The sequence below is a fragment of the Narcine bancroftii genome, chromosome 2, assembly GCF_036971445.1.
Source record: "Narcine bancroftii isolate sNarBan1 chromosome 2, sNarBan1.hap1, whole genome shotgun sequence".
In the NCBI taxonomy this organism is placed as follows: Eukaryota; Metazoa; Chordata; class Chondrichthyes; order Torpediniformes; family Narcinidae; genus Narcine; species Narcine bancroftii.
The window spans coordinates 17,349,140-17,362,885 of NC_091470.1; the positions used below are offsets into that span (position 1 = coordinate 17,349,140).

At 44.3% G+C, this 13,746-nt stretch overlaps 1 protein-coding gene and 1 long non-coding RNA gene across 24 annotated transcripts in view; one reads left to right on the plus strand and one right to left on the minus strand.

Annotated features, from left to right (window-relative positions):
• The window catches only part of LOC138753237 (neurexin-3-like), a 2,173,925-nt gene that overhangs the window by 899,622 nt on the left and 1,260,557 nt on the right, over positions 1–13,746 (minus strand). The window lies entirely within an intron of this gene.
• LOC138752255 (uncharacterized) lies at positions 297–13,057 on the plus strand. Its single transcript, XR_011350450.1, has 3 exons — positions 297–379; positions 11,831–11,920; positions 12,988–13,057. It is a non-coding gene; the product is annotated as an uncharacterized lncRNA (long non-coding RNA).

Here is a 13,746-nt window from a genome sequence, read left to right on the forward strand (position 1 = left end):
CTGACTAATGAAAACCTTGTCACTAAAATATGCAAATCAGAAGTTGGCAAGAACTGTGCAGGCTTCAAACTGGGGTGAAATGTGTGATCAGTCATAATAGACATTTGTCACAACAGAAACTCGACAAATGACAGCCTGCATTATATCTCTGACCATCAATGTCCTTGAGAATCAGTTGTGAAAAGACAATACCTTGGTAACACACACTGTAGCTGTTACTAATCATTCCTTGTTAGGACCATGGAAACGGGTGCAAGGCACAGTCACCGGAAGTGCGCTGAGGCTAAGGGATTTACCCTTCGTGGACAGGATTCCTTGCATCCTCTGAGCACAGGAATTTATGGAGTTATTTCATTGAGGTTTCTGAGGAGTTGTTTGGGTATGGGAAAAAGAAATTGTTTTCTCTGGTGAATATGCATCGTTTGTGACTTAAACAGAAGCAGGACTTTCAGGGGTGTGGAAGCAGGAAGGCCTTCCCAACACGAAGGGATGTGGGGATTTGGAACTGTCGGGTCTAAAGCTGTTGAGGCTGAGAGGTACTCAAAATGGAGGTTGGTGGAGTTCTGATAGAAATGTAACCAATGCAGTCACGTGGTGCGGATACAGATTGAACTGAATTGTGGAGTGGGGACACAGGCCATTAACATTGACTTTACTGCTTTCCACTAAACCTGCTTGCCTTTTATTTCCCTTCTCCCTTTCCTGTCTTTCTAGTTCTTCCACCCACCCAGCCATTCCCCCTCCCCCTCATTGCTGCTGTCCCCTCCCTCTTTTCTCCACCTATTATCTCCTGCCTTTGCCATCTCCCCCATCTCTTTTGTTTGGATGCCTGCCGGCATTTTCTCATGAAGGGCCCATGCCTGAAACGTCAGTTATGTATCTTTACCTTTGCTACATAAAGGACACTGTTTGACCTGCTGAGTTTCTCCAGCATTTTGTGTTTTTACTTCAACCATAGAGTCTACAATGAAGACGCTGTTTACATCCGGTACCACACGGATGGCAGTCTCTTCAATCTGAGGCGCCTGCAAGCTCACACCAAGACACAAGAGAAACTTGTCCGCGAACTACTCTTTGCAGACGATGCCGCTTTAGTTGCCCATTCAGAGCCAGCTCTTCAGCGCTTGACGTCCTGTTTTGCGGAAACTGCCAAAATGTTTGGCCTGGAAGTCAACCTGAAGAAAACTGAGGTCCTCCATCAGCCAGCTCCCCACCATGACTACTAGCCCCCCCACAACTCCATTGGGCACACAAAATTCAAACTGGTCAACCAGTTTACCTATCTCGGCTGCACCATTTCATCAGATGCAAGGATCGACAACGAGGTAGACAACAGACTCGCCAAGGCAAATAGCGCCTTTGGAAGACTACACAAAAGAGTCTGGAAAAACAACCAACTGAAAAACCTCACAAAGATAAGCATATACAGAGCCGTTGTCATACCCACACTCCTGTTCGGCTCCGAATCATGGGTCCTCTACCGGCATCACCTACGGCTCCTAGAATGCTTCCACCAGCGTTGTCTCCGCTCCATCCTCAACATTAATTGGAGCGCCTTCATCCCTAACGTCGAAGTACTCGAGATGGCAGAGGTCGACAGCATCGAGTCCACGCTGCTGAAGATCCAGCTGCGCTGGGTGGGTCACGTCTCCAGAATGGAGGACCATCGCCTTCCCAAGATCGTGTTATATGGCGAGCTCTCCACTGGCCACCGTGACAGAGGTGCACCAAAGAAAAGGTACAAGGACTGCCTAAAGAAATCTCTTGGTGCCTGCCAGTGGGCTGATGTCGCCTCAAACCGTGCATCTTGGCGCCTCACAGTTTGGCGGGCAGCAACCTCCTTTGAAGAAGACCGCAGAGCCCACCTCACTGACAAAAGGCAAAGGAGGAAAAACCCAACACCCAACCCCAACCAACCAATTTTCCCCTGCATCCGCTGCAACCGTGTCTGCCTGTCCCGCATCGGACTTGTCAGCCACAAACGAGCCTGCAGCTGACGTGGACATTTACCCCCTCCATAAATCTTCGTCCGCGAAGCCAAGCCAAAGAAGGTGAGTCTACAGATTTTTGTCATTTACTTTGGGCTGAATTGTCTTTATCTGTCCCCTTTCTCTCTAACGGGTGAAGTCATCTAATGGTGTCAATTAATTACAAAGACAAACATTAATTAGATTCACAAGCAAATGCAAAGAACTTGATGCATGTGTTATCAAAATGTAATTGAGATTACACCAACTGTCCATAATATATTTGGCATTACAAATATACTGTGTGATCACCCAGCCTTTCAATATCATCCAAGTGACGCCAGGATGATTCTTTTTGGATTCTGGAGAATGTTATGAATAAGGAGCAATATTCAGAGAGCCCTGGCCAAGTCATTGGGTGGATTTAAGGTAGAGATTGATAGGTTCTTGATTAGCCAGGGGCATCAAAAGTATTGGGAGAAGGCTGGGCAGTGGAGCTAAATGAGAAAATATGATTGAATGGCAGGGCAGACTCGATCGGCTGAATAGTCTATTTTTTGCTCCTATGTCTTATGGTCTAAAGCAGTGGTTTTCAAATGTTTTCTTTCCACCCGCATACCTATTTAAGTATTCCCTATGCCATAGGTACTCTGTGATTAGTAAGGGATTGCTTCAGGTGGTATGTGAGTGGAAAGAAAAAGTTTGAAAACCACTGTTTTAATCGTACCTAATGGACTCGTTATGTGCACGGTTTCAGAACTCCAAAGGAAATGGGCCAATGACAATTTTTCTCAAGCAAAATATTTCAGTAACAATTGGGTGTAGATCAGTGGTTCTCAATCTTCCCTTCCCACTCACAAACTACTTTAAGTAATCCCTTACTAATCACAGAGCACTTATGGCTTAAAGTGGTTTGTGAGTGGAAAGAAAAAGTTTGAAAACCACTTGTCTAAAGTAACGAATAAATCAAGATGGCACCCTTAATTAAGACTATGAAACTTCAGTAACCTCTTTCCTCACATTCCTCAGAATATCAGTAGGTCCGTTCAAATTGCCTTGTCTCTCTTTGGCTTGGCTTCGCGGACGAAGATTTATGGAGGGGGTAAAAGTCCACGTCAGCTGCAGGCTCGTTTGTGGCTGACAAGTCCGATGCGGGACAGGCAGACATGGTTGCAGCGGATGCAGGGGAAAATTGGTTGGTTGGGGTTGGGTGTTGGGTTTTTCCTCCTTTGCCTTTTGTCAGTGAGGTGGGCTCTGCGGTCTTCTTCAAAGGAGGTTGCTGCCCGCCAAACTGTGAGGCGCCAAGATGCACGGTTTGAGGCGATATCAGCCCACTGGCGGTGGTCAATGTGGCAGGCACCAAGAGGTTTCTTTAGGCAGTCCTTGTACCTTTTCTTTGGTGCACCTCTGTCACGGTGGCCAATGGAGAGCTCGCCATATAACACGATCTTGGGAAGGCGATGGTCCTCCATTCTGGAGACGTGACCCACCCAGCGCAGCTGGATCTTCAGCAGCGTGGACTCGATGCTGTCGACCTCTGCCATCTCGAGTACTTCGACGTTAGGGATGAAAGCGCTCCAATGGATGTTGAGGATGGAGCGGAGACAACGCTGGTGGAAGCGTTCTAGGAGCCGTAGGTGATGCCGGTAGAGGACCCATGATTCGGAGCTGAACAGGAGTGAGGGTATGACAACGGCTCTGTATACGCTTATCTTTGTGAGGTTTTTCAGTTGGTTGTTTTTCCAGACTCTTTTGTGTAGTCTTCCAAAGGCGCTATTTGCCTTGGCGAGTCTGTTGTCTATCTCATTGTTGATCCTTGCATCTGATGAAATGGTCCAGCCGAGATAGGTAAACTGGTTGACCGTTTTGAGTTTTGTGTGCCCGATGGAGATGTGGGGGGGGGGCTGGTAGTCATGGTGGGGAGCTGGCTGATGGAGGACCTCAGTTTTCTTCAGGCTGACTTCCAGGCCAAACATTTTGGCAGTTTCCGCAAAGCAGGACGTCAAGCGCTGAAGAGCTGGCTCTGAATGGGCAACTAAAGCGGCATCGTCTGCAAAGAGTAGTTCACGGACAAGTTTCTCTTGTGTCTTGGTGTGAGCTTGCAGGCGCCTCAGATTGAAGAGACTGCCATCCGTGCGGTACCGGATGTAAACAGCGTCTTCATTGTTGGGGTCTTTCATGGCTTGGTTCAGCATCATGCTGAAGAAGATTGAAAAGAGGGTTGGTGCGAGAACACAGCCTTGCTTCACGCTATTGTTAATGGAGAAGGGTTCAGAGAGCTCATTGCTGTATCTGACCCGATCTTGTTGGTTTTCGTGCAGTTGGATAATCATGTTGAGGAACTTTGGGGGACATCCGATGCGCTCTAGTATTTGCCAAAGTGCCAACCGCTCAGTCCAAGATTCCGCCCTGCTCCAGCTCCCTCAACAGCCCCTAAGGCTAGAGCTGGATGAGGTCCTCACCCTGGATGAGACATATAAGGCAATCGAACAACTGAAAAGTGGCAAAGCAGCAGGTATGGATGGAATCCCCCCAGAGGTCTGGAAGGCTGGCGGCAAAACTCTGCATGCCAAACTGCATGAGTTTTTCAAGCTTTGTTGGGACCAAGGAAAACTGCCTCAGGATCTTCGTGATGCCACCATCATCACCCTGTACAAAAACAAAGGCGAGAAATCAGACTGCTCAAACTACAGGGGAATCACGCTGCTCTCCATTGCAGGCAAAATCTTCGCTAGGATTCTACTAAATAGAATAATACCTAGTGTCGCCGAGAATATTCTCCCAGAATCACAGTGCGGCTTTCGCGCAAACAGAGGAACTACTGCCCTCAGACAGCTCCAAGAAAAGTGCAGAGAACAAAACAAAGGACTCTACATCACCTTTGTTGACCTCACCAAAGCCTTCGACACCGTGAGCAGGAAAGGGCTTTGGCAAATACTAGAGCGCATCGGATGTCCCCCAAAGTTCCTCAACATGAATTGCCTTGTAAAATGGGGTTAACTGGGCAATTTACTCAGTTGAAGATCCAGGTACAGGATTGTTTGAAAGAGCAAGCCCAATCAAAATCCACCCGGGTCCCAGACCTACCTCGGAGGTGGTCAGGAAACCCAGTAAAACTTACCTGGGTGTCTACCTCTGCCTATTTGAAAAGGAAAATGCCTCACCCAGTTACTCTGGAACTTTAAATAGAAAGGGATTCCCTGTGCCTGCGTGTCATGTCACTCACCATGTCATCGAAGGGGCGGGATCCCACTTAAGTTGCCGGGTTGATGATTTAACAGGTAGATTAGGCTGCTATTGGAAATGAGCTGGAGGCACACACAACCCAGTAGTCTCACCTGGGTCCCGGGAAGACTTCCTGGGTGCTGCAATCTGAAAGTGCCTAATGTCTCCAGACCCACCAATGTGATTGAGTTGCAATTGAAATGCCACTGTCAGCCATTGCCATCACAAGTCATTCAGAAAAGAAAAATAAATCTGCCCTTATCAGTGATGTCCACATCCTGGGAAGGAATAAAGATAAAAGAGCATTGTGTGAGTCTAGGCATTCATTTCTTCACCCTCATGGATGATTCCTCTCCTTGGTTCAGGGGTGATGAGACCAATTGTAACACTCCTACTTGCCCAGCACTCTCACTGATAACAGCAAAGACATGTGAAGATCTCCCAAGGTAACGTGACTAAGTTCTACACAGACCCACATATTCACCAACCAACCCTAAATTAAATGAAGCAAATGAATGAATGAGAGTTTATTGTCATACACATGAGCAATGTACAGATGAAATGGAAGTCTTACTTGCTGCAGCTCAAGTTCAAATTCAAGTTTATTATCATCTGATTCCACAAATACAACCCGACAGAACAAAGTTTTTGAAACAGCTTTCCAGTTATGTAAAGCACGCGAACAACAATTTCCGCATAATTCACACGAGGCACTACAAGGAAAGAAAATGAAGGATAAGGAACATACAAGCAAGAGAAAAGAAAATACATGGCAAATAACATGACTGGTTGTTCAAAAAAATGTAGTTTTATTAGTCCAGCCAAATCTTCGAAGGTCTTGCAATGGTTTGCTGATAAGGAGAAGTTCAAGAGCCTGATAGCTGTCAGTAACTCGTCCACCAGCTGACTCAGAGAATCCACAGTGCAGAAATTGGCCGATCACCCGAATGTCCTGACAAGCATTTATACTCCACACCAATATTCTTGTATCCCTTATCATTTTACTTCATCAGCCTCCCTGCTTATTTCTACCTCGATGAAAGGCTCAACCCGAAACATTGGTTATGTATCTTTATCCCCATCTATTTCTTTCTACAGGTACGGTACTTCTTTTTGTACGTAGCTTTCCGTTAATTCCAATGATACGATTTATCTCAATGACTCCGATAGGAGAATGTCTCCTTCTTAAGTATCTCTGCCTCCTGACGTTTCTTCTGCGTTGCCTTGCAGATTTAATTCTTACGGCCTTATATTTGTCGTCCAAAGACAAGACTCCCACACAAATATTTCCTGCACATCTTCCATATCAAACACATTCACGATGCCTCCTATCAGTCACCCCTTTCTTTTGTCATTTCTAAATAGCCTGTTCAAACTTTGATAATAATTATAATTTCCTGCTTCTGATGTCATTTCTTCAAAATGCTTTTTTTTTGTAAGTAGATTCCTTTGTGATAATTGCAGAGTAATAAATTAAAACCATGAAAGTGGATTCAATGAGTCAGACATGACCTTCTTCCATGCATTAAAGGAGCTCTCTGGTTTCCCAATAAGAAACCATTCATTCATGCAGATTTTATTCGAGCGGTGAGCCAGAATCGGCCACCACCCTCTTGGTGAAATGTTTCTGTTCAAACCAAGGCATCATCAACACAGGGTAACTGTACTCAGAAACAAAAAAGGGGTTTGATCTCTTCTTTCACAGAAGTCACTAAAGCCTGTCTTCTCACCCAGAATGCGATTAAAATGCTCAAATAGTCTTCACAGAGAGAATGCAAAAGGCACTGGGTGGCAAGAAGGAGAACACAGACCAAGTTAGGTGAGTGTCTTGCGCCAGATGAATTTCCCAAAAGCTGTTGGAGTCCCACCCGTCCACGCAAGTGGAGAGCCTTCCATTACATTACTGACTTCTGCTTTGTCGATGATGAAAAGGCTTAGGGGTGTCAGGAGGTGAGTCATTCACAGCAAATGACTCAATCTGCTCTTGTAGTCACAATATTTATGTGATAGGTTCAATTAAGATACTGGAGTTGATGGAATTGCACTACTTGCGAGGCAGATTCATTATCAACCTTCAACAGAGACTTGACACAGACTGAAAAGGGAACACTTCAAAGATATGAGCAAAGTATAGGGATGGGAGGGGATCTGTTGGATGAGTTTCATAGAGCTATCGCAGGCATTTTCTGTTACCTGTGAAAACAAAGAAGCTGGTGGGACTCAGGTCAGATCCATGGAGAGAAATGGCTAGTCATCTGATCAAGATCTTTTGTTCAGTTATTTATTCGCTTTTAAGAATTAATGGCAAGTCCAGCACCTAGTTTAGTGGTTAGCGCGACGCAATTACTGCACCAGTAGCCCGCGTTCAAATCCAGCACTGCCCGTAAGGAGCTTGCATGTTCTCCCCGTGTTTCCCCCGGGTGCTCTGGTTTCCTCCCACGCTTCAAAACTGTACGGGGGTTGTGGATGAATTGAAGTATCTGAGAGGCACGGGCTCATGGGCCGAAAGGCCCTGTTTCCGGGCCCTATGTCTAAGTTTAAATTTGTTGTCCATCCTGAGTGGCCTTAAGAAGGAGACAGTCAGTCATCACCTTCAACTGCTGTCACCTTTCTAGTTAAGGTACTCCCGCAGGGGTGTTGAGCAGGAGTTCATGGATTAAGACCTACCAACAATGAAATATGGTTTGAAAGTAGAGAGGAGTGAAATACGAAAGTCTGCAGATGAACTGAATGTAGTAAAGAAACACAGTTCTGGAGAAAATCAGCACGTACTTTATGCTGCAAAGATCGAGCTACATAACCAATGTTTGGGGCCTGATCCCTTCATCAAGGTATGAGCAAAATTTAGGCAGGCGCCGGAATAAAATGGTGAGAGAGAGCAGCACAGTCCCACAAGAGCTGAGGGTAGCAGAGGGGAGGAGTGAGTAAGATTGTCATAGAAATGCCTTCGGAGAGAGGAGGAGAACTTATTTGGGATGAGCATTCCTAATAGAGATTTTGCAGATTTTTGCAGTAGAATGGAGTGAGACATGAAAGTCTGCATATGCAGTTACTGTGGTTAAAAACTCAATGCTGGAGAAACTCGGCGGGTCATACAGCGTACTTTAAATAGCAAAGATATAACCAATGTTCTGTCCTGAGCCTTTCATAGGAGGGGACACAGCAGACGTGGTGCTCCCTTTCACCTGAGCACCCATCCTTCTGAAGATTGTGAATTTGGGAAGTGCAATTCCATCCGGTCTAGAATCTTAGTTAGATGAATAACATGAATCCTCTGGCTACAAGAACAGAGTAGAAGCTAAGTGGCTAAAGAGCATTTTGTGCACGGTATGCCCTACAGCCACAAGGCACCAGTGGGGAAGGTAAAAAAAAACAAAATAATGAGCTGGTATCAATGAAGTGCGCTGCTTTGTCCAGGACAGTGCTGTTGGAGCTGCACTCATCCGAGCAAGTTTTAAGAAAGGCTCCAAGAGTAAATCAGGTAACCACAGGCCAGTAAGCCTGATGTCAGTAGTAGATAAATTATTGGAAGAAGTTCTGAGAGATAGGTATTTGTACAGCCATGGGCTGATTAAGGACGGTCAGCATGGCTTTTTGCGAGGTTGGTCGTGTTTAAAAAATCTTGTAGAGGTTTTCAAGGAAGTTACCAAAAAGGTAGATGAAGGAAAGGCTGTGGATGTTGTCTACATGGATTTTAGTAAGGCCTTTGACAAGATCCGAAGTGGGAGGTTAGTTGAGAGGGTTAAGACACTAGGTATCCATAGAGGGGCTGTAAACTGGATTCAAAATTGGCTATGTGGGAGAAAACAGAGAGTGGTAGTGGATGGTTGCTTCTCAGACTAGAGTGGTGTGCCTCAGGGATGTGAGTTGTTTATTGACTATATCAATGATCTTGATGATAACATGGTGAATTGGATCAGCAAGTTTGCTGATGACACAAAGATAGGAGGCGCTGTGGGCGATGAGGAAGATTTTCAAAGCTTGCAGAGGGATCTGGACCAATTGGGGGAATGGGCCAGAAAATGGATGATGGAGTTTAATGCAGTACTGTCTTTTGGAAGAGGACATCAAGGAAAGAGATACACTGTAAATGGTAGGGCACTGAGGAGTGCGGAGGAGCAGAGACCTGGGGTACAGGCACATTGCTCCCTGAAGGTGGCATTGCAGGTGGACAGGGTTGTAAAGAAAGCTTTTAGAATCGGTCTTTATAAATCAAAGTATTGAGTATAGGAGTTGGGATGTTAGGTTGAAGTTATTCAAGACATTGGTGAGGCCAATTTTGGAATATTGTGTGCAATTTACAGGAAGGATATTAATAAGACTGAAAGAGTGCAGAGAAGATTTACTTGGATGTTGCCGGGTCTTCAGGAGTTGAGTTATAAGGAAAGATTAAACAGGTTAGGACTTTGTTCCCTGGAATGAAGAAGAATAAATGGAGATTTGATAGAGGTTTACAAAATTATGAGGGGTATAGACAGAGTAAATGCGAGTAAGCGTTTTCCACTAAGATTAGGAGAGATAAATACAAGAGGACATGGCTTTAGGTTGAAAGGGGAAAGGTTGAGGGAGGACATTAGGGGGAACTTCTTCACTCAAAGAGGGGTGTGAGTGTGGAATAAGCTGCCATCTGATGTTGTGGGTGTGGACTCTATCTTGAACTTTAAGAATAAATTGGATAGATACATGGATGGGAGAGGCCTGGAGGGTTATGGAATGGGAGCAGGTTATTGGGACTAGCTGAACAATGGTTGACAAAGACTAGAAGGGCTGAATGACCTGTTTTCAGTACTGTAGCAGTCTATGGTTCTAAATGGTGGGTTTTCATCTTGTGCATTACTTGCACCTCATGGAAGATGGAAGGAATATTGGTATAGTGGTATATTGGTATTGGTCAAGGACACCCCCCCCTCCCCCCCACCTCCAGGCCATGCTCTCTTTACACTGCTACTATCAGGAAGGAGGTTTAGCAGCAGGTGAGCACCCAGAAGAACAAGGACAGCTTCTTCGCCACTGCCATTAGATTTCTGAATGCACAATGAATCACAGACACCTCACTTTCTCCTATTTTCTTCCACTATTTATTTATACTTGTAATTCCTAGCAATATTTGATCCTGTGATGTTGCTGCAAGACAACAAATTCCGTGACATGTTCATGACAATAAATTCTGATTGTGGTTGTCAGAAGGGGAGTCACTCTCCACAGGAGTGAAACAAGAAAGTCTGCAGATGCTGTGACTGTAGTTAATAAACGAAATTGCCAGAGGAACGGTCCTGCAGGGTCCATAGGAGGTAAAGATATATAACCAATGTTTCGGGCCTGAGCCCTTCATCAAGGTATGAGCAAAAAGCAGGCAGGTGGCAGGCAAAGGTTGGAAGTAAACAGGTCGGTTGAGAGCAGCAGGGTGCACAGAAGTGGAGCAGTGAGAGAGACTCTCACAGAGCTTCCTTCAAAGATAAAGAGAACTTCTTCAGGGTAGGCATCCCTTGAAGGGATTTTGCAGTGGAGCAGCCAAAGGGGTGTTGGCCTGTACTCCTCCATATGCCCCCACTTTGATCCTGCCCCTGCCTTTTTTATTCAGCCGCCTGCCTGCTTTCTGCCCATACCTTGACAAAGGGCTCAGGCCCGAAACATCAGTTATATATCTTGCCTCCAATGGATGCTGCGGGACCTGCTGAGTTTTTCAGCATTTTGGTGTATTTACCTCACACTCCACACCATACCTAGTTATTGCAGTCTTTATAGGGCTGGGGCAGTTAAGGTTTTCTGGTTTGTGGTGATTCCCATGATGCTGGCAAATGTCATTGAAGGTTATAAAAAGACAATTAAACACTCTCTTGTTGGAGATGGGTTCTGTTGGCCCATTAGTAGCTCATGCTGGAATAATGTCTACATCTTGCTGCAGGAAGGAGCAGACCGCTGAATTTTTTTGAGGTGTTGCAAAGTAATTGCCCAAACATCAGTGAACATCCCCATTTTGGGCCTTATAGTGAATCAGCTGAAGGTGGTTGTTCCTGAGGAACTCCTGCCCTGATAGCACAGGATTGAGGAGATTGATGCTAACTTGACCAGCTGTTCCCCTTCCCACTTGCTGAGTCCAGAGAGGGGAGGACTCCTTGATGCCACCTGTCTGATCGGCAGGGTTTTCCCAATTTCTTTTTTCACTTCAGATTTGTAGCAACTGCATCCAAAAGTTCCAGCATTTGATTATTTTTCCCTCTCTCATATCTGTTCACATTCCTCCATTTACATCTCCCACAGATCAGCTGTCACTGTCAAGCTTTCTCTACTAGCAGGTACCCAGACCATGTGTTCCTTCAGTTTTCCTTGGTCCCCTCCCTTTGTAACATTCCCTCCCATCCTACACACCAATAATCTGGTGAAGAAGGGTTCAAGCCTGAAACATTGGTTATATATCTTTACCTCCTATGAACGCTGGGGACCAGTTGAGATCCTCCAGCATTTTTTAATGTATTTACTACAATCAAAATAACTATACAACACTACTGAACAGTTTAACTGTTGACATTACAATAGCTCATAACACATATTACAGAAGGCATTTCTGTATCTGCTGCTCTTAAATTTAATTTAAATGAGTGCAATAAAACTCTTAAAAATTCTCATTCAAAAAACAGGGCAAAATAAAAAGTTGGATGCAAAATAAGAACAGGAGGAAAGATCAAGAAAGGGACAAGACAGTCTCCAACATTCCTCCACAACTCTCAGTGAGTACAGTTCCTGGCCCAATTGTCCACTTTAAGGATTATGATGCAATGTGTAAATTTGTAGATGGGCTATTAAAGTTAACAGACTCCTTGAAAATCAAACAAATACACTTCGCCTTGACTGAAAACTATAGAACGTTAAAACACAGAAACAGTTCCCTTTGGCCCCTCTAGTCAGTGCCAAACCATTTTGCCTAATCCCACTGACCTGCGTCCTGTCCATAGCCCTCCATACCTCTCTCATCCAAGTACCTGTCCGAATTCTTCTTAAATGTTAAAATTGAACTCACATTCACCACTGTGGCTGGCAGCTCGTTCCACACTCCCACCACTCTCAGTGTGAAGTTCACCCTCATGTCCCCCCCAAACCTTTCCCCTTTCACTCTTAACCCATGAATTCTGTAAAAAAAAAATTCATTTTCCCACTGTGTCTGAAATTTTTAGCACTCCCTTGCTATTTTTCATCTTTTCATATCTACCATGTTTAATCAACTAAGGTAAAGTTATTTTTCAACTGTGGTAAACCGTTTTCATCAAATAGTAACATTGCAACAGTTGGTCTAGCAGTTGTTCAAAATGGCAGAAACATCTAGTGTTGAAACTAAGAAGTGCAAGGTAACAAGGTTTATTGTTAGAGACTATGTTCTAATGGGCCATATTCCATTTTATTTATAAAGTCACCCTGGGCCACTTAAAAATGGGTAACAGGCCACAGTTGGACCAGGGGCCATAGTTTGGTCACCCTTGCTTTAATGTATAAAGGAGCAACGCAACCATAGATTACAAGAGGAATTAAAGAATCGCAGCAAAAGGCTTATAAAGTTCCCAGAAATTACAAAAATGCCTGCAGATTGAGAACGCTTTAGAAACAAAAATTGAAAGGAAAAGGGAAAATAAAATATAAGACTAAATCAGTGCGATACATTAAAAAATACTTGAAGAACTCCAGGCAGTTTGCAACAAGGAAGTCGACCAAGAACAAGCTTCAAACTGCCGTTGGTAGAGACAGAGTTTATAATGGACAATAACGAGGGATTAAACAAATACTTTGTGTCCATTTTTTACAGAAGATGCAGTCAAAACAACAGAAAAGCTGCAGATCTGAAGGTTTGGTGCAAATGAAGAAGGAAAATAAATTAGTCATTGTGAAAAAAATGACAAGAAAGGTTAATGAGCTTGAAAACTGATAAATCTCAAAGACATAATTATCTGTTTTTCAGTGTTTTGAAAGAAGTGGTTAGGCAATGGAAACAGCAGGGGCTCTGCTTATCAGGTTGAAAAAATCTACAGATTCTGAAGTATTTCCTGCAGTTGTAAATACAATCCCAATAATTAAGAAAGGAGAGAAGAAGCAGGAAACTACCAAGCAGGAATGATAGGGAAATTTATCATTTTAAAAATGTAATTTTAAATTAAATTAAATTTAGACACAGAGCACAGCAAAAGGGCATTTCAGACCACAAGCGCATGCCTCCCAATTAGGCCCAATTAATCTATATTCCCTGATACGTTTAGAAGGGTGGGAGGAAACCCACACAGACATGGGGAGAACATACAAACTCCTTACAGACAGCACGGGATATGAACCTAGTCCTGCTCGTTGGCACTGTCACAATGACACTGCACTAACCGCTATGCTTACTGTGGCGTGCCTACGCTAACCGTACTGCCTCCCATTCTAATGTTGGAATCTTAAATAAAGGATATATCAAGATATTAACAAGATACGAAAGTACAGTAAAACCTCCATAATCCGGAATTCAAGCAAGCGGCAGCCTCAAGCAACTGGGAAAAAAAAAAATTGGTGAACATAAATAGGTGAAAAA